The 20,943-nt window shown below is 44.9% G+C and overlaps 1 protein-coding gene across 4 annotated transcripts in view; it reads right to left on the minus strand.

The window, feature by feature from the left end:
- tjap1 (tight junction associated protein 1 (peripheral)) overlaps nt 1-18,632 on the minus strand; it is a 74,468-nt gene extending 55,836 nt beyond the window's left edge. For all 4 annotated transcript variants that reach the window (XM_043687366.1, XM_043687368.1, XM_043687365.1 and 1 more), the window contains exon 1: nt 18,541-18,632. The gene's annotated coding sequence lies outside the window, so the exon portion shown is untranslated. The remainder of the gene's footprint in view (nt 1-18,540) is intronic.
- Nucleotides 18,633-20,943: the final 2,311 nt, after the last annotated feature.

Genomic DNA, 20,943 nt, shown 5'->3' on the forward strand with positions numbered 1-20,943 from the left:
GGGTCGGAATCATTGGCGACCTTTAAGCGGCATTTGGATAGGTACATGGATGGGTACTTAATCTAGGTTAGAAGTTCGGCACAACATCGTGGGCCGAAGGGCCTGTTCTGTGCTGTATTGTTCTATGTTTCTATGTTCTATGTTCTTCTTGAGTGTTGTTGGAACTGCTACCATCCAGGCAAGTGGGGAGTATTCCATCACACTCCTGACTTGTGCCATGTAGATGGTGGATAGGCTTTGGAGAGTCAGGAGATAAGTATCTTGCTATAGGATTCCCAGCATTTAATATGCTCTTGTGGGCATTGTGTTTATGTGATGAGTTGAGTTGCTGGTCAATGGTAACCCTCTGGATATTGACAGCTGGGGATTCAACGATGGTAACACCACTGAATGACGATGGACAGTGGTTGGATTGGCTCCCATTTTAGAGATGGCCTTCCACAGGCCTTTGCAAAGCTGTGACCTCTCCCATCTTGAAGGTGGCAGCTGTTGCATAGTAACGGGACCACCTCCAAGATCCTCTCCAATCCACACACCAGGCTGATTTGGAACATGTTCATCATTACTGGGTCTGCCTTCTATGCCAATTACCTCAAGGATTACAGTGGTTCACAGATGAGCACTAACCTTCTCGAGGGCAACAAACGTTGACTTTGCCAGCAACTCTGAGATCTTTTGAAAAAACAATAAATCTCATACTCATAAAACTTCTTTATAATCCCTATAGTGGCCTAATTTCTACAACACAGTGAAACATACCAAGATTCTGGATACTATTTACCCTGCAAGGGACAGTTGACTAGCAGTGAAGGACTGTCAAAGCAAATTTTCAAAGTGCTCAGCAAAAGCATATACTAGTGAAAAGGAAGGACTTGAGGAAAAGGGGTAATCTGCCATTGGTGTCAGGAAATAAGGGAGGCTATTAAATTTAAAGAGAAGGCATACACACTGGCCAAGATCAGCAGGAAATTACAAGATTGGGAAAGTTTTAAAAGTCGACAAAGCCATAAAAAGACCTATAAAGAAAAGTAAATCGAACATGAGAAAAAGCTAGCACAGAATATACAGACAGATAGCAAAAGTATCTGTAAATATATAAAACGGAAAAAAGTGGCTAAAGTAAACATTGATGAGAAGAGGGATTTAGTTATGAGATGTGAAATTGCCGAGGCATTGAATGGCTAGTTTGTGTCGGTTTTCACAGTGGAGGACCCTACTAATATGCCAATAATTGACAAAGAGACAAAGGTAGGTTAGGATCTGGAAGCAATCATTATTACGGGAGAGGTAGTGTTGGGCAAGCTAATGGAGCTCGGGATAGACCAGTCTCTTGGCCCTGATGGAACGCATCCCAGGGTACTAAAAGAGATGGTGGGAGAAATAGCAAGTGCACTTGTGGTAATTTTCCAAAATTCGCTGGACTCTGGGCCGTTGCAGCAGATTGGAAAACAGCAAATATGACACCACTGTTTAAAAGGGGAGGTAGACAAAAGATGGGGAATTATAGACCAGTTCGCTTAAGTGGGGAAGATGCTTGAGTCTATGATCGAGGAAGAAATAGCAAGGCTTCGAGACAGAAATTGCAGCATGGGTTCATGAAGGGCAGGTCATGCTTAACTAATCTTTTGGAATTCTATGAAGACGTTACAAGCAAGGTGGACAACGGGGACCCAGTGGATGTGGTGTACCTAGATTTCCAAAAGGCCTTCGTCAGGGTGCCGATCAAAAGGCTGCTGCATACGATAAAGATGCAAGACATTATGGGCAATGTATTAGCATGGACAGAGGATTGTTAACTAACAGGAAGCAAAGAGTGGGGAGAAATGAGTGCTTTGTGGGTTGGCAATCAGTAACTAGTAGTGTTCCTCAGGTATCAGTGTTGGATCCACAATTATTCACAACTTACATCGATGATTTTGAGTTACTCTACATTTACCCCTGACTGATGCACCTAACCTACACTCCCCTGAACACAATGGGTACTTTAGCATGACCAATTCACCTGACCTGCACATCTTTGGACTGTGGGAGGAAATCGGAGCACCCGGAGGAAACCCACGCAGACACAGGGAGAACATGCAAACTCCACACAGACATTCACCCGAGGCTGGAACAGAACTCAGGTCCCTGGTGCTGTGAGGCTGCAGTGCTAATCACTGATCCACAGTGCTGCCCCTACTCACTAAAATGAGGACTGTGAAACTTTGCAAATGGACATAAATAGTTGAAGTGAGGGGGAAAATGTCTGGCAGATGGAGTACAATGTTAATAAATGTGAAGTCATCCATTTTGGTAGGAGTAACAGTAAAAAGGATTATTACATGAATGGTAAACAGTTGCTGTATGCTGCTGTGCAGAGGGACCTGGGTGTTCCTTGTGCATGAATCACAGAGGGTCGGTCTGCAGGTACAACAGGTAGTTAGGAAGGCAAATGGAATGTTGTCCTTTATTGTTAAAAGGATTGAGCTTAAAAGTAGGGAGGTTATGTAGCAGCTATACAGCGTGCTGGTGAGGCCACACCTGAAGTAGTGTGTGCAATTTTGGTCTCCTTACTGGAGAAAGGATGTACTGGCACTGGAGAGGGTACAGAGGAGGTTCATTAAATTGATTCCAGAGTTGAGGGGGTTTTCTTATGAGGACATACTGAGTAAACTGGGATTATATTCATTGGAATTCAGATGAATGAGGGAGGATCTTACAGAAACATATAAAATTATGAAGGGAATAGATAAAATAAAAGTAGAGAGAATGCTTCACTGGTGGGTGAAACTAGGACAAGAGGGCAAAGCCTCAAAATTAGGGGGAACAGATTTAGGACTGAATTGAGAAGGAACGTCCTCACCCAGAGGATTATGAATTTGTGGAATTCCCTGCCCAATGAAGCAGTTGAGGTTTCTTCAGTAAATGCTTTTAAAGCTAAGAAAGATCATTTTTGAACAGAAAACTAATTCAGGGTTATGGTGAGAGGGCAGGTAAATGGAGCTGAGTCCATGAAAAGATCAGCCATGACCTTACTGAATGGTAGACTGGGCTCGAAGAGCCAGATGACCCACTCCTGCTCTGAGTTCATATGACTGGACCAGTATTTTCAGAAACAGGACCAAATATTAATCTACTTTAAAAAAATGTTTTAAAAGTTCTAAAAATTGATTGTTTTCCCTCATTTGCCCTCAGGTCAGTCACTTGGTCCCTAGTTGTCTCGATTTGAAACCACTAAAAGCCTTTTTCTATTCTGCTTCCACATGACTGGATGTCACTGATAAACCTAGTGACAGTGGTCATCCCTCAGTGCGCTGGAAGTGAGTGGCTTTTTGGGCCATTTCAAATGGTCATTATGGGTTAACCACACTGCTGCTTGTCTGGAGCCAAATGTCAGCCAGGCTGCAGAAGGATGGGATAGTTCCTTCCCTACAGTAAACCACACTGGATTCTTACAGCAAATCATAGCCACCATCACTGACTCGAGCTTTCAACTCGTAATTATCCTTGATGTGTTTTTCACAAGTTGTCACTGTTCAGTTTGAGAGCTTCTAACCCAACCCAACTGCCCCGTGGCTGAACACTTTAACTCCCCCTCCCACTCCGCCAAGGACATGCAGGTCCTTGGCCTCCTCCATCACCAGACCCTGACCACATGACGCCTGGAGGAAGAGCGCCTCATCTTCTGCCTTGGAACCCTCCAACCACATGGGACGAATGTAGATTTCTCCAGCTTCCTCATTTCCCCTCCCCCTACCTTATCTCAGTCCCAACTCTCAGGCTCAGCACCGCCTTCATGACCTGCAATCTTCTTCCCGACCTCTCCGCCCCCACCCCCTCTCCGGCCTATCACCCTCACCTCCTTCCACCTATCGTATTCCCAGTGCCCCTCCCCCAAATTCCCTCCCCGCTACCCTTTATCTCAGCCTGCTTGGCACACCAGCCTCATTCCTGAAGAAGGGCTTATGCCCGAAACTTTGATTCTCCAGCTCCTCGGATGCTGCCTGGCCTGCTGTGTTTTTCCAGCACCACATTTTTCAAATCTGTTCAGTTTGAACCCACGAGCAGTGACATTTTCACTATGGCTACAATTTATACCTTTTCAAAAATTTACAAGGCAGACAATGAGGTTAAAACACAAGTGCAACACTTCTGAAAAGGAGCCTCCTCACTCTCAGTCATTTGTGTTGGCTAGTTGCTGATTGGTTTCATCTTTAACAGAGCCTTCACCTTGAAATTCTCCTGAGAGACCAGTTCTGAAGAGTACAAAGGGAAACCAGCACAGTCCCAGAGAACCATAACGACAACTAGTGGTGAGTTTAACTTGAGGGTCACCAAGCCTCAGGTGAGGGGAGAGGTTGAGAAGGTGAGACCTTCATGGTGCAGAGACTGAATCCTGACGTTTGACATCTCTCTGCATCACAACCAACCATCTAGCCAACTGAACAAATTGGCCCACAACAGTGATCCTAGCAGAGACATGGAAAGCAATGCACCGTTCTTGGTTTAAAATCTGACTTTATAGTATCCATTGCCTCCCACCATTTCTTGATATCATGTGGAATGAATTGAATTTTCTGTGATGCTGGGGACCACTGGAGGAGGCTGAAGATTGTTGTGAATGCTTCAGTCTAAGATACTGCACTAAGGATGGGAATATTTGTGGAGCCACCTCCTCCAGTAATTATTCATACTGTTTACTTGGTTTATGAAACGTCAGCAGTCTCCTGCAGAACAGGGTCAACACAGTGCACTAGTGCATACTTTATTCAGCATCACAACAGACAGATGACTAAAGCAGACTCTACAAAGTTAGTTAATAATCCACTTTGCACAGAAGTGGAATGCTTTAAGAAATACAACAAAGTGAAGGTTTTCACTTTCATGGCTGCAGAGCTCGCAGATAGAACCAGTTGGGTGAAAAGTGCAAATCGCAGCTTAATTCCAATAGTAAATCCCTTTCAACTGCCAGAAAAAAATGTCTTGATGACAAAGCAGTTTCTTCCATTTGCAGAACTTGGACTTCAAACAATGACTGCCTGTATTGACTGAAGTTCAAAGTGTCAAGTAATGTGATTGTGTACACAGCAAGTTGTATTAACTCCTGATTGGACGTGGCTGGTTAGGAGAGGAAACACTGAACATTTCATCAGATGTTTCCTTGCCTCACAAACCATGAGGGTAAGGCAGGTTGATTTAGGGGTTTTTTTACTTCAAAATGTCAGAAATATTGTTATTTCTTTCGTGTCACTGAGTCAAAACCTTGGAATTCCTTCCTTAATCGCATTGTGGCTCTACCGACAGCACATGGATTGCAGTGGTTCAAAAAGGCAGCTTGTTGCCAAGGCAACTAGGGATAGGCAATAAAGGCTTGCAACCAGCAACACCCACATCCCATGAGTGAATTAAAACAATGACCTTCAAGCTGAAGGAAGTGAGTTTATTTTCCTCCTCAGCTGCTGTTAGTTTTTAAGCAAACATTTAGACCAGTGTACCAGTCCCTCTCTACCTCCTGGAAGCAGACTGAAGGATCTGGGGAATCGACAATCCACACGTCCTTACAAACTAAAAGAATCACCAAAACAAACTCCCTTCCAAGCTTTTCCCTCAATCCAGAAAACCCAAGGTATTTGCGCATCTGTCCATAAGCATGTAGGGGTGAGATTTATCAGAGGATTAACAAGGGAAGTTATACATTGACAGTTCATAATTGTTTATCTGAAGCTAGAATCCATCTGTAACAAATCGACATTCTTGTTAAGTTACTCCTGTGCCGATTGTCTATTAGGGTACTGATTGTGGATGATCAGCCATGATCATAATGAATGGTGGTGCTGACTTAAAGGGCCCAGTGGCCTACTCCTGCACCTATTGTCTATTGTACAGCAACATGACTCAAGCCTGGACATTGTCCAGCTCTTGATACACAGGCTGTTTTTGTGTCTGAATCAAACCCAGGTCCCTGGCACTGTGAGGTAGCAGTGCACCATTTTGAGAAAGCACTTGTCGAAGACTATAAATCTTTATCTTCTGCGATGATTTTAGCTGTTTCTTTCCCCATGGAAATTAGAAATTGTGAAATGGTTCATGTTTGGTATAAGTGACCCTTTTTCAGAACACATTGTAAATTTTGAACACAGAACAGTACAACACAACATCAGGCCCCTCAGCCCACTATCTCTGCACCGTCCATGGTGACTAGCTACACTTTCATCCAAATCATTTATGTATATTACAACCAATGGAGGCCGAGCAATGACTAAACTTTCAATATCTCATTATCCAGGGGTCCCAAATCCTGCCACCCTGATCTTTCATCCTCACAGGAATGTGCTGGTCCTCAACTCTGTTCAACTGACCTTTAGAAGACTTCCATGTCAGATGTTGATTTCCCCTCAAACAGCCACCCCCAATCCCCAGATTAGCACTTTCATCCAAGGACAGTCTTATCCTTGTCCACAACCATCTCAAAACTTATGGAATTATGATCACTGTTCCCAAAATACTCCCACACTTGGCCAGACTGATTTCCCAATACGATGCAGCCCTTCCCCTGATTGAACTATGTACTGTTTCAAGAAACCTTCCAGAAAGCACCTATCAAACTTTGCCCTGTCTAAGTGCTGGGCACTAAGGAAATCCCAGTCAATATTGGGAAAGTTGAAACCACCAATGACAACAACAACTGTTGTTTTTAAACCTTCCCCTGATCTGTTCCTTGATTTTCCCCTGGCTATTGGGATGCCTACAATGTAACTCCATCAGAACAAGAGCACCTTTCTTATTCCTGAATTCTACCCACAAGGCCTTGCTGGATGAGCCCAAGACAGCCTCTGTGATGTACAGCTGTGACATTCTCCTGAATCAGTAATGTGACTCCCCCATCCCTTTTACATCCCTGTCTATCTCACCTGAAACATCTAAACCCAGGAATGTTGAACTGCCAAATCCTGTGCTTCTCTCAACCAAGTGTCTGTAATGGGTACCACATTGTAATCCAAGATCTAAACTCATCCCTCTTACCTGTAATATACCATGCGTTTAAATAAATGTTTGTTATGGATAGTCTGCAGAAAAGGATGTTGGATTGAGGGAAGACATTTTATTCCAGTAAGGGATGACAGATAAACCGGGATCAGCTACCTCTGGGTAAAGTTACAGCAGAACAGTGAGAGACATTTAAAACAACTTTGTTGAGAGTATAGACCTAACATGCTCCCTTCAGGGTAAAAGATCAATGGCAGATGGAATTTCACCCTGATTGCTGTGAGGTGATGCTCTTTGGAGCTGACAAGGGAGTATTCGACAAACGTCAGGACATGAGGAAGTTGAGAGGAACTGAAGGACGTTGGGTTGCTTCAGAGGGTGGCAGGACAGGTTAACAGAGGAGTTAAGGCAGACTCTACCTTTATCAGTCGTGGTATAGATTATAAGGAGCAGCGAGGTCATGTTGGAGCTGTACAGAACTCTGGTTAGGCCGCAGCTGGGGTACTGTGTGCAGTTCTGATTTCCAAACAATAGGAAGGATGTGATTGCACTGGAGGGGTATGGTGGAGATTCACCAGCATGTTGCCTGGGAGACAGCATTTCAGCAACAAAGAGGTGCTGGATAAGCTTGGGCTGTTTACTTCAGGAAAGAGATGGTTGAGGTGAATAAGTTGATGAGGTGCATGGACAAAGTGAACAGAGAGCAGCTGTTCCCCTTAGTTGCAAGATCAAGAACAAAGGGACACAATTTTAAGGTGAAAGGCAAGAGGTTTTGAGGTGATATAAGAAAAGGTTTCTCACCCCAAGGTTGGTGGGAATCTGAAATGCTCTGCTGTAAAAAAAGGATTCAAGTGGAAATCTCACAACATTTACAAAGTACTTGGGTGAAAACCTGAAATGTCATAACGCTCAAGGCTATGGCCCACGTGCAGGAAGGTGGGACTAGTGTAGACAATGAGGTTTAGTTGCTGCAAACACAAATGGAGGCGAAGGCCCTCTTCTGTACTGTCTGATTCTATGATTCCTCCGTGCCAGATGTACTCGCTCCCTGTGTGGATGAGGAACAAGGCTATATGACAGCATGGTACAGGAGGCCATTCAAATGCAGGGAGCAAAAAGACGTGTGGTTGTTGTAGGGGATTCTATAAATAGGGGAACAGATAGCATCCTTTCTAAGGCAGGATCGAGAGTATGCTGCCCGCCCAGTGCCAGGGTGACTGACTTCAAAGGATATTGGAGAGGGAAGGAAAGGATCCAGTTGTTATGGTCCATTTGGGACAAACAACACAGACAAGCCGAGGGATTATCAGCAGCTAGGAACTAAATTAAAGTACAGGTCTTCAAGGGTTATAGCTTCCAGATTACTACCCGAGCCATGTGTAAATTGGCTTAGGAACGTGAGAATAAGGGAAGTAAACATGTAGCTAAAGGAGTAGTGTGGGAAACTGGGGGGTTTCCTTTTCAGAGGACACTGGCATTAGTATTGGAACTGGATAGATCTGTACCATTGGGATGGTCTTCACTTGAACTGAGCCGGAACCAATGTTCTAGTGAAAAGGGTAAATGAGGTGGTCAACAGGACTTTTATCTAACATGGGAGGTGGAGGGGAGGAGGAAGGGAAGGGTAAAACTCCAAGAAATATAATGACCAATGGGAAACATCTTAGGAGACAAAAAACTGCAGATGCTGGAATTCAACATCCATCAGTGGTGGACTCAACTGCATGGAAAAGCATGAAAAATAAGTGCTCATCCTTAATGTGTACTTTGCGTCGATATTCTCCGAGGAGAGGGACATGACGCATGTTGAGGTTAGGGATAGATGTTTGATCACTCAAGGTTAACTCAGCATAAGGAGGGAAGAAGTGTTGGGTATTCGAAAAGGTATTAAGGTGTACAAGTCCCCAGGTCTGGGTGGGATCTATCCCAGGTTACTGAGGGAAGCGAGATAGGAAATAGCTACGGCCTTATCAGATATCTTTCCATATCCTTGAACACGGGGGAGGTCCTTAGGACTGGAGAATTACTCATGTTGTGCTCTTGCTTAAGAAGGGTAGCAGGGATAATCCAAGTAATTATAGACCGGTGAGCCTGACGTCAGTGTAGGGAAGCTGCTGGAGAAGGTACTGAGGGATAGGATCTACTTCCATTTGGAAGAAAATGGGCTTATCAGTGATAAGCAACATGGGTTTTGTGCAGGGAAGGTCATGTCTTACCAACTTAACAGAATTCTTTGAGGAAGTGACAAAGTTGATTGATGAGGGAAAGGCTGTAGACGACATATGCATGGTCTTCAGTGAGGCTTTGGATAAGGTTCCCCATGGTCGACTGATGGAGAAAGTGAGGTCGCATGGGGTCCAGGGTGTACTAGCCAGATGGAGAGGGAACTGGCTGGGCAACAGGAGACAGAGAGTAGTAGTGGAAGGGAGTGTCTCAAAATGGAGAGAGGTGACCAGTGGTGTCCCACAGGAATCCGTGCTGGGACCACTGTCGTTTGTGATGTACATAAATGATCTGGAGGAAGGTATAGGTGGTCTGATTGTTAAGTTTGTAGATGACACTAAGATTGGTGGAGTAGCAGGTAGTGAAGGGGACTGTCAGAGAATGCAGCAGAATATGGATAGATTGGAGAATTAGGCAGAGAAATGGCAGATGGAGTTCAATCCGGACAAATGCGGGGTGATGCATTTTGGAAGACCCAATTCAAGAGCGAACTATACGGTAAATGGAAAACCCCTAGGGAAAATTGACGTACAGAGATCTGGGTGTTCGGGTTCATTGTTCCCTGAAGGTGGCAACGCAGGTCAATAGAGTGGACAGGAAGGTTTATGACGTGGAGATGCCGGTGTTGGACTGGGGTGGACAAAGTTAAAAATCACACAACACCAGGTTATAGTCCAACAGGTTTCACTGGAAGCACACTAGCTTTCGGAACGTCGCTCCTTCATCAGGTGATATGAATGCACGCAGCATATGAAATAAGGTAAATGAGCTTGTGGTGCAAATAGAAATGAGTAGGTCTAATGTGGTGGGAATCATGGAGATGTGGCTGCAAGGGGATCAGGACTGGAAGCTGAATATATCCAAGGAAATATATCCTATCAAAAATACAGGCAGCTGGGCAGAGTAGGTGGGGTTGCCTTATTCGTAAGAAATGCAACTAAATCGATAGCCAAGAAACAATGTAGGGTCAGATGATGTCGAATGTGTCTGGGTAGAATTAAAAGAAACATAATGGAAGATATGCCAGGATGTGGGGCACAAGATACACCAGGAGATAGAAAAGGTGTGTAAGAAAGACAAGGTTACAGTGATCATGGGGGATTTTAATATGCAGGTGGTCTGGGAAAAGCAGGTTGGTTGTGGATTGCAAGAAAAGGAATTTGTGGAATATCTACAAGCAGCTTGTGGGGGAGCCCACGAGGGAACATGCAATACTGGATTTAGTGTTTTGCAATGAGGCAGACTTGATAAGGGAGCTTCGAGTGAAGGAACCCTTAGGAGGCAGTGAGCATGATATGATCAAATTCACTCTTCAATTGGAGAGTCAGATGTAATGGTATTAACGTTGAATAAAAGCAACTACTGAGGCATGAGGGAGAGCTGGGTAGAATTGACTGAGACAGGAGCATAGCAGGAAAGACAGTGGAGCAGCAATGGCAGGGGTTTCTGGGAGTAATTCAGGAGACACAGCAGGGATTCATCCTGGGGGAAAAGAAGCATGGTACAGGGAGGATTTCATCCTGGGGGAAAAGAAGCATGGTACAGGGAGGATGGGGCAACCATGGCTGAGTAGGGAGGTCAGGGATAGCATCAAAGGAAAAGAGAAAGCATATAATGGAGCAAAGAACATTGGGAAACCAGAGGTTTGGGAAGCTTACAAAGACCAATGGAGGGAAACAAAAAAAAAGGAGAGACAAGATTAAGTATAAGGGTAAGCTAGCCAGTAATATAAAATAAGATTGCAAGAGTTTCTTTAGATATCTACAAAAGGTGGAAGAGAGGCAAAAGTGGACATTGGGCTGCTGGAAAATGACAGAGAAGCAGTAGTGGGAAACAAAGAAATGGCAGGAAACCAAATAAGTATTTTGTGTCAGTTTTCACGGTGAAAGACAAGAGTAATATGCCAAAAATTGAAGAGAGTCAAGGGACAGAGGTTAATATGGTGACCATCACCCAGGAGGTGGTGCTTGAGAAACTGAAAGTTCTGAAGGTGGATAAATCACCTGGACCAGATGGACTACACCCCAGAGATCTGAAGGAGATAGCTGAAGAGATAGTGGAGGCGATGGTGGTGATCTTTCAGGTATCACTGGAGTCAGGGAGGGCCCCAGAGGACTGGAAAATCACTAGTTAGACCAAGGAGAGCCAATGGATGTTATCTACTTGAACTTCCAGAAGACCTTTGACAAGATGTCGATCAGGAGGGTGCTGAGTAAGATAAGAGCCCATGGGGTTAGAGGCAAAGTACTAGCATGGACAGAAGCCTGGCTGTCTGGCAGAAAGTAGAGAGTGGGGATGAAAGGGTCCTTCTCAGGGTGGCAGCCGGTGATTAATGGTGTTCCACAAGGGTTAACGTTGGAACAACTTTTCACTTTATACATTAATGATCTAGATGAAGGAACTGAGGGCATTCTGGCTAAGTTGGCAGATGATAGACAGGTAGAGGGACAGGTAACATTGAGGCAGCAGGGAGGCTGCAGAAGGAATTGGACGGGTTAGGAGAGTGGGCAAAGAAATGGCAGACGGAGTACAATGTGGGAAAGTGTGAGGTAATACACTTTGATAGGAAGGACAGAGGCATGGACTATTTTCTAAATAGGGAGAAAGTTCAGAAATCCGAAGTGCAAATGGACTTGGGAGTCCTCATCTCTCAAGGTAAACTTGCAGGTTGAGTCAGTAGTTAGGAAGGCAAATGCAGTGATGGTATATATTTTCAGAGGACGAGAATATAAAAGTGGGGATGTACTTCTGAGGCTTTATAAGGCTCTGGTCAGACCACATTGGAGTATTGAGAGCAATTTCGGGCCCCATATCTCAGGAAGGATGTACTGGCCCTGGAGTGTGTTCAGTGGAGACTCACGAGAATGGTCTCAGGAATGAAACTCTTAACATTTGAGGTTTAGATTAGATTACTTACAGTGTGGAAACAGACCCTTCGGCCCAACAAGTCCACGCCAAAGCGCAACCCACCTAGACCCATTCCCCTACACCTAACATTATGGGCAATTTAGCAAGGCCAATTCACCTAACCTGCACATCTTTGGACAGTGGGAGGAAACTGAAGCACCTGGAGGAAACCCATGCAGACACGGGGAGAATGTGCAAACTCCACGCAGAGAATCGCCTGACCCGGATCTCTGTGCCACTTTGTGCCACCGTGCCGCCCACAAAGTCTATTTAGATGGAATTTAGAAGGATGAGGGAGGATCTAATTGAAACTAACAGAATCTGGAATTCCCAACAGATTGGATGTTGGGAAAATGTTTCTATTCACAGGAAAGACTAGGACCAGAGAGCACAGCCTTAGAGTAAAGGGAACACCCTTTAGGACGGAGGTAAGGAGAAACATCTTCAGCCAGAGAGTGGGGAATCTGTGGGATTCATTACCACAGAAGGCTGGGCGGACGGTGGCACAGTGGTTAGCACTGCTGCCTCACAGCACCAGAGACCCAGGTTCAATTCCCGCCTCAGGCGACTGACTGTGTGGAGTTTGCACGTTCTCCCCGTGACTGCGTGGGTTTCCTCCGGGTGCTCCGGTTTCCTCCCACAGTCCAAAGATGTGCAGGTCTGGTGAATTGGCCATTCTAAATTGCCCGTAGTGTTAGGTGAAGGGGTAAATGTAGGGGAATGGGTCTGGGTGAGTTGTGCTTCGGCGGGTAAGTGTAGACTTGTTGGGCCGAAGGGCCTGTTTCCACAATGTAAGTAATCTAATCTAATCTTAAAAAAAAGACTGTTGAGGCCAGTTTATTCAGTATATTTAAGACTGAAATAGATAGGTTCATGATTGTCAAGGAAATCAAAGGAGACAGCAGGAGAATGGGGAATGAAAACCTTATCAGCCCTGATTGAATGGCAGAGCTGAACCTGGCCAAATGGCCTGATTTCTGCTCCTATGTCTTATGGTCCTATGGGACTGCTGAGGTATTAAAGGGTTAATTTGCTCTGCTGACCTGCAAGAAATTGGATGTTCCAAGGAGAGAGGTGGGGTGCCTCTGCCTCAGGTGGGGTGCCTCTGCCTCACGGTGGGGTGCCTCTGCCTCACAGTGGGGTGCCTCTGCCTCACGGTGGGGTGCCTCTGCCTCACGGTGGGGTGCCTCTGCCTCACGGTGGGGTGTTAGGTATTTACATTGCCATCCCTTGCCATTCAGAGCCATTTGCATGGCCATTTCCTAATTATTCAGAGTAAAAGAATTACATTATCATCCCCTATTCAGAAATCAATATGAAAATTGCAATTAAAATTCTGACGACTCCTTGCAGTTAAAAAAATGATTCACAACAGATTTGACCATTAAGGGATGATTTATGTTAGTGTTTCTGGAAATGATGTGATCACTACATTGTGGCTTGAGTGGCATGTGACTGTGGGGGAATGGCAGGGGGTCGCCTTGTAGGTGTTACTGACTGCAATGTGAAACTCTTATACTGTATAAAGGAAAGACTGTTTCCTTTGATCAGGGAGACCTCTCAACACACTATACAAGCATGGTGAAGAGTGTTCAGAGTTTCTCCAAGATGGACCGGGTCCAAACGGACTCGCTGTATAAAGATCAGGGCAACGGGGGAAGAAATACACCCAATGCCACCCTCACCCTGATGACCACCTTTGTGTGCGGCTGCATCAAGCTGTGCGTGGATCCCCGGTACGCAAACACCAAGTGTCACTACGTACTGAGGTTCTACCTGTCCCCGGTGTTGCGAAGGATGGCCTGGCCTCGCTGCCGCTGAACGCTCCAAGTAGTTGGACTGTTCCGTATCACCTGTCCTTCGTGGAGAAGTTTATGAAGAAAAACACCTTTGACCACAAGTCCGTCAGGAAGTGGTCAGCACGTAGTGTCCTTGAGACCCTTCGGGAAAAGGAGAGGGCGGATCCTGTCGAGCGGTTCCTTGAGCAGACTGTCAAAGCCATTTGGCAGAATGCCTCATCGCCAGAACTTTCCAACAAGCACCAAGACATGGCTTGGCTGGTGGTGAGAAGGGCTCTGCCTGTGAGATCCTTTATGAACGTCCGGACTCTCAGCCGCACCGCACGCTGCCCTCGAAGCGGCTGTGGGGGGTACGAGACTGTCACACACCTCCTTCTGGAATGTGCCTACGCAGAAGAAGTCTGGAGAGGAATGCAGTGGTGTTTGTCGAGGTTCGTCCCGAGCAGGGCCGTGACGCGGGACTCCGTGCTCTACGGTCTGTTCCCCGGGACGCACACCGAGACGAACATCAACTGTGCCTGGAGGATCATCAACTCGGTGAAGGACGCTCTCTGGGTGGTCCGAAACCTGCTGATCTTCCAGCTGAAGGAGTTGACCCCGACTGAGTGTTGCAGACTGGCACATTCCATGGTCCAGGACTATGCGTTGAGGGACGCGCTGAAGCTTGGGTCAGCTGCTGCCAAGGCGCGGTGGGGAAAGACCACTGTGTAACATCTGCCTGCCTAAGAAGAACAGGGGGCCCACGCAGTCATTTGGGCTCTGCTGACACCTCAGCTAAATATATGGACATATGATTGATAAACATACAGACCTGTATATACAAATGATAAATTCTGATCTCTGTATGTAAATGTTTACGTATGTATGGCATGATCAACTGTACAGACCATCAAATTATTTTATGAATAAAGTATACTTTTGAAATAAAAAAGATCAGAGTTTCTCTAAAGTTTACACTGTATTTGCTTAATAATATTTGTGTTCTTGTTCACAGAAGTTGGCGTGTTGCGGTTGCATCAAGTGTGGAAGGATCTCCAGAAAAAGAACCTGACAACTGCAAGTCAGAAACTACTCCGAAATGCTGTTATTTTACTTTACAACACCCAGCTAGCAGAAAAACGTCAATAATGATGGACAAGTATGATTCAATGATCTATGATTTAAATAACGCAGTACACCATGACTATGGAATCTAAAAATAAATGCAACATCACATGGGACAAAGAAAAGAAGAGGTGATTATTGTCAGGAAGTTCATTACTCATTGATAAATATTGAAAAGCCAAAAATAAAACTTGAGAAAAGAAAATGTGCAACAATGCCAGCAAATAATCATACAGTCAAACGGTGGAAACATTTCAAATAACGCTCAGAAGAGCACAGGAAAAATGGTTTACAACTTCAGGAAATAATAAATCTATCCCAAGTGGGACTCAGAATAAACAATGATAAGGAAACAATGTGGAAAAATGCAGACACTAAGTAAACAGCAGAGGACTTCAGGGTAAGAGAGAATGCAAAGAAATGAACAAACAATGAACACTGACATGAAGTTGTCCAAGATGATGAAACAAAATTGTAAAACATTTTGCAGACACATCCATGATAAAGGACCATTAAGAATAGTGCCAGAGGTAACAATAGAGTGAAAGGTAAAAATATCCGAGACAGAAAGCAATGAGTGGGAGTTAATCGGAGAGAAGATAGGAAGTGGAGTACCACAAGGACCAGCACTGAAAACACTGCTAGTCACAATGTATTTGGAACTTAGATGGGAAAATTAGTTTCTGAATTTACAGTCAGCACTGTGGACTGTAACCAATTACAGGAGGACATTAACAAACTTGCATCGCGGCAAACAATCAGCAAATAAAGCTCAACAAAGTCATTTTTTAAAAAATTATTCATTTGTGGGATGTGAGTGTTACTGATAGGCCAGTCCTTAGTTGCCCCTTGAGAAGGGAGGGGTGAGCTGCATTTGTGAACCACTGCAGTCCACCTGCTGTGGGTTGACCCACAATGCCCTTAGGGACGGAATTCCAGGATTTTGACCCAATGACAGTGATGGAACATCGATATATTTCCAAGTCACGATGGGGAGTGGCTTGGAGGGGAACTTGAAGGTGGCAGTGTTCCCATGTATCTGCTGCCCTTGTCACTCTCGATGTAAGTGGCGTTGGGTTTGGAAGGTGCTGTCTGAGGATCTTTGGTGAATTTCTGCAGATAGGACACACTGCTGCTACGGAGTGTCGGAGTGGATATTTGTGGATGTGGTGCCAATCAAGAGGTTTTTTTTGTCCTGGATGGTGTCAAACTTCTTGAGGGTTGGGGCTGCACCTATCCAGGCAAGTGGGGGAGGATTCTGTCACATTCCTAACATGGACAGGCTTTCAGGAGTCAGGAGTTACTCGCTGCAGTATTCCCAGACTCTGACCTGCTCTTCTAGCCACTGTGTTTATGTGGTAAGTCCAGTTGAGTTCCTGATCAATGGTAACTCCCAAGAAGTTGATAATATGGGATTCCGTGATGGTAACACCATTGAAAGGTGCTTCAATTGTCTCATTTGGTGACGGTCATTCCCTGGCATTTGTGTGGCATGAATATTATTTGCTACTTGTCGGTCTCTGTCTAGGTGTTGTTCGGATCTTGTTGTATTTGGACACGGACTGTTTCAGTACCTGAGAAGTCATGAATGGTGCTGAACATTGTGCAATCATCACTGTGGACCTTATGTTGGACAGCAGGTCATTGATGGATCAGCTGAAGATGGTTGGGCCAAGGACACTAGCCTGAGGAACTCCTGCAGCGATGTCCTGGAGCTGAGATGAGTGGTTTTCAACAAACACAACCATCTTCCTTTGTGCCAGGTGACTCCAACAACCTGTTTACCCCAATACCATTGATTCCAGTCTTGCCAGGGCTCCTTGATGCCATACTCGGCCGAATGCAGCCTTGATGTGAATGGCTGTCCCTCTCCCCTCCCCTCTGGAATTCAGCTCTTTTGCCCGTGTTTGACCCAGGGCTGTAATGAGGTCAGGAGCTGAGTGGCCCTGGTAGAAACCAAACTGGGTGTCACTGAGCAGGTTATTGCTGAGCAGGTGCTGTGTGATAGCACTGTGGATAACACCTTCCATCACTTTACTGAGGATCGAGAGTAGACCGATGGGGCAGTAATTGGCTGGGTTGGATTTGTTCTGATTTTTATGTGCAGGACTTACTTGAGTAATTTCCCACATTATCAGATAGATGCCAGTGTTGGAACTGTACTGGAACAGCTTAGCTCGGGGAGCAGCAAGTTCGGGAATGCTGTGATGCAGTACTTCCTGGCAGGAAGATATGGGAGCGGGTTTGGATAAAGCCGAAGAACAAAGGGCCTCAGATACATCAGCACAACTTGTGCTACAGATTCACAAAACCATTTAATGAACACTTAACCAAGTCTCATTTTAGAGGAGCAAAACTGAAACCTAGGCAAGTCATGTTAAATCCGCATGGAACCTTGGTTAGGGATCACTGCATATAATTGTGGTCACATATTAGAAAGATACGGAAGTGCTGAAAAGTACAAGCATAATACCAGAAATGGTCCACAGATGAAACCGGAGTGAAATCCTGGATTTGCCTCCATAACGAGTCTATCTACTGCAATTCCCCACTGTTTTCTCAAAGGCAGCTACAGTCAGCAATGCCCACAGCCCAGCAAAACCCAACTAAGGACGGACACACTCCCTTTCTGAAAGGAAGAGCATATGGAGTGAATGAACAAGGACACTTGATACTATGGACGGTTTTGACAGAGGAAATGCTTCTCCATGTGGGCAACAACATTAGTGGGAGCCATCGCCATAGGATCGTCAGCGAGAAGTCCAATCGGGAATTCAGAAGAAACTCAAGAGTGGTGCAATTAAAGGACTTCCATCGAAGGAAGGGAAGCAAATGTGTCAAATGCATTTAAGGAGAAGATAGAAAAGTATCAGAGGGAGAAGAAAATAAAGAGATACGAGGGTGGGTTTAGAAGAAGCAGAATTAGATGGAGCATCAGTGCTGGTTAAGCCAAATGGCCTATCTCATGATGTACAGATTGTGAGAGCACAGAAAAGGTTCAAGATGTCAAGCAAGTCTTTCAGCACAGGTTAACCTGAAAGACAGGAGCTAGAAATAGGCACTCCTGTATCTAACGAGGAAAAAACAATGACTGCAGATGCTGGAAACCAGATTCTGGATTAGTGGTGCTGGAAGAGCACAGCAGTTCAGGCAGCCCTTCAGAAGGGCTTTTGCCCGAAACGTCGATTTCGAAGCTCCTTGGATGCTGCCTGAACTGCTGTGCTCTTCCAGCACCACTAATCCAGACTCCTGTATCTAACCCCACTTTAAAATTCATTCATGACAAAACAAATTAAATCGAGCACAGGTAAGCTCACAAAGCCATCTACAGATTAAGAGGATATTGTGAACCATGCATAATGAAACACAGCTAACAAAAGGTTCCAATGCATCAAGTCAAACCTCTCCATTCAGAGCAATACTGTTCAGGCTGAACAATCAAACCAGACCAACAAAATCTCACAAAAATCAAAGAATAAGGAATGTTTGATTAAAAAAAACACTTCTGTCAAAGAACAAGCCTAACAATAAAGCTACTTACATCTTTTAGCACAGCATTCTGTTCAAGGCAAATTCACAGACCCATGTGAAACTCGATAGCACACTCAGCAGCTCACTGTTCTCAGTTGGAGAAAGCCTGCAATGTGAGGAAGGAAACAGGACTGAGGAAAGCCAGTGTAACTCAGCTGCCTATATTGAGCACAAAGAAAATCGTTTTCCTCTCTTTTAAAAAAAAACTAAACTAATTGTCACGGTCTACTCCAGCCAGCAGAGCTTCATGAGGTCGGGTCATCTGCCAGGTTGGAACTAAACCAGGAGGACCCTCCTTTCACTATTCAGGTGAGATACTCAGCAAAGACAAATCAATCCAACATTGACCTACAGAATCTGGATTAAACCAACATAAGGATAGCAGAGTGGCAAGGAAATAATAGGCATAAGACCCAAGAGGACGTGGTGTGGATTCAAGTTGTCCGTTCATTTCAGAGCCTTCTGATTGCATATTTGCACAGCCCATCTACACCAGACAACAGCAGGTTTGCAGATGCAAGAGTTTGACCTCAGTTACGGAAGTAAACATAATGAGGCAGAATGTACAGGCAAGGTAAAGAGAGAAGCAGCATAGAGAATGAGTCTTGATTAATATAATGGACTGGCAGATAGCAGGAAACTCTCCAAGTCTCACTATAAACACTGGACCAAATTAAAACCAGTCAAGTCTTGGCACAGATCCCCTAATCCCCACATACATTCTTACTCTCAAACCCACTACTGTAACCAGGAGGGCAGTCAGAATTCCAACTGCTGCAAACACAGCCTGAAACACTATCTAGATTTCCTTATAGATACTGCCTGACCTATTAAGTAGTTCCAGCATAGTTTCTGTTGCAATTTAAGATTTTCAACATGCACAATATTTTGTTCTTCCTTACTCAATTGTAATTGAATTTAATTCTTTTGGCTCCAAACCCACAAAGCTCTATTTTCCACCAGGATATTCTAACACCATGATTCCAAGAGAAGTATTCGCATTTTCCCTTTCTTTAAGAATCCTGCACAGAACCATAGGAAGTTACAGCAGAGAGAGAGAGGTCATTCGGCTCATCCTACACTCAGCTGATTAAAGGAGCCCATTCGAATTTCAGTTGGCAGCATTTGGGCACCAGCCTTGTAGGTTACAGTATGTCAGGGTAAATCCACGCTCCTTTCAAATCATGTTGGTGATTGGACCGGGGTGTACAAAGTTAAAAACCAGACAGCACCAGGTTCGGAGCGCTGCTCCAAAGGTTAGTGTGCTTCCAATGAAACCTTGCAAACCAGTTCAGCTGGATCACATCAGCTCAGTGTCAAATCAACAAACCAAAGTAGCACACTGCATAGATTGTTCACAACTTGGAAACCAGGCTGTTAATAGCTTTATCCTTCAGTGTCTGGGTCAGTAATCTGCAAAAGTACCATGACACAAGTGACAGTGAGATTTTCAATGACGATTCCAATGTTTGGTCATTTTAAAAAAAATCCAAAGTAAAACATTATGTCGGGGAAGGCAATCGGATTTCCCAAACCTTTACATTGTGTCGAAGAGATGGATAAAAAACAAAGAATTTCGGAAAGCTATAGGCCAGCACATCTTTCAAGCCTGTTGTTGTGGTTCTGTTCGCCAAGCTGGGAATTTGTGTTGCAGACGTTTCGTCCCCTGTCTAGGTGACATCCTCAGTGCTTGGGAGCCTCCTGTGAAGCGCTTCTGTGATCTTTCCTCCGGCATTTGTAGTGGTTTGAATCTGCCGCTTCCGGTTGTCAGTTCCAGCTGTCCGCTGCAGTGCCGGTATATTGGGTCCAGGTCGATGTGCTTATTGATTGAATCTGTGGATGAGTGCCATTCCTCTAGGAATTCCCTGGCTGTTCTCTGTTTGGCTTGTCCTATAATAGTAGTGTTGTCTCAGTCTAATTCACGTTGCTTGACATCTGCGTGTGTGGCTACTAAGGATAGCTGGTCGTGTCATTCCGCATCCATGAACACCAACTAGCCACGAAACGACAGGGCACAAAGTATAAAAATGAGCAAGTCGTGCTGTAGCTGTATACAGCTCGAGTGAAACCAGATTTGGAATATGGTGTATAGTTCTGGTCAGCACACTACCAGAAGAATATGGTTTTGGAGAGGTTCCAGGAAAGAGTTACCAGGATGTTGTCTGGTTTGGAGGGTATTAGCAATAAGGAGAGATTGGACACACTTTGTTTCTTTTCACCTGAACGTCAGGCACAGAGGGTGGCCTGAAAGGAGTTTACAACATGATGCGAGAAATGGAGTGGATGGATAGTCCGAGACTCTTTTCAATGCCAATTACTCAGAGCCAGATGGTGGACAGAAAAGGGGGAACGTTGAAAGGGGATGTGAGAGGAAAGGGTTTCTCTTTACACACAAGGTGGTCATAGTGATGGA

The sequence above is a fragment of the Chiloscyllium plagiosum genome, chromosome 3, assembly GCF_004010195.1.
Source record: "Chiloscyllium plagiosum isolate BGI_BamShark_2017 chromosome 3, ASM401019v2, whole genome shotgun sequence".
NCBI lineage: Eukaryota > Metazoa > Chordata > Chondrichthyes > Orectolobiformes > Hemiscylliidae > Chiloscyllium > Chiloscyllium plagiosum.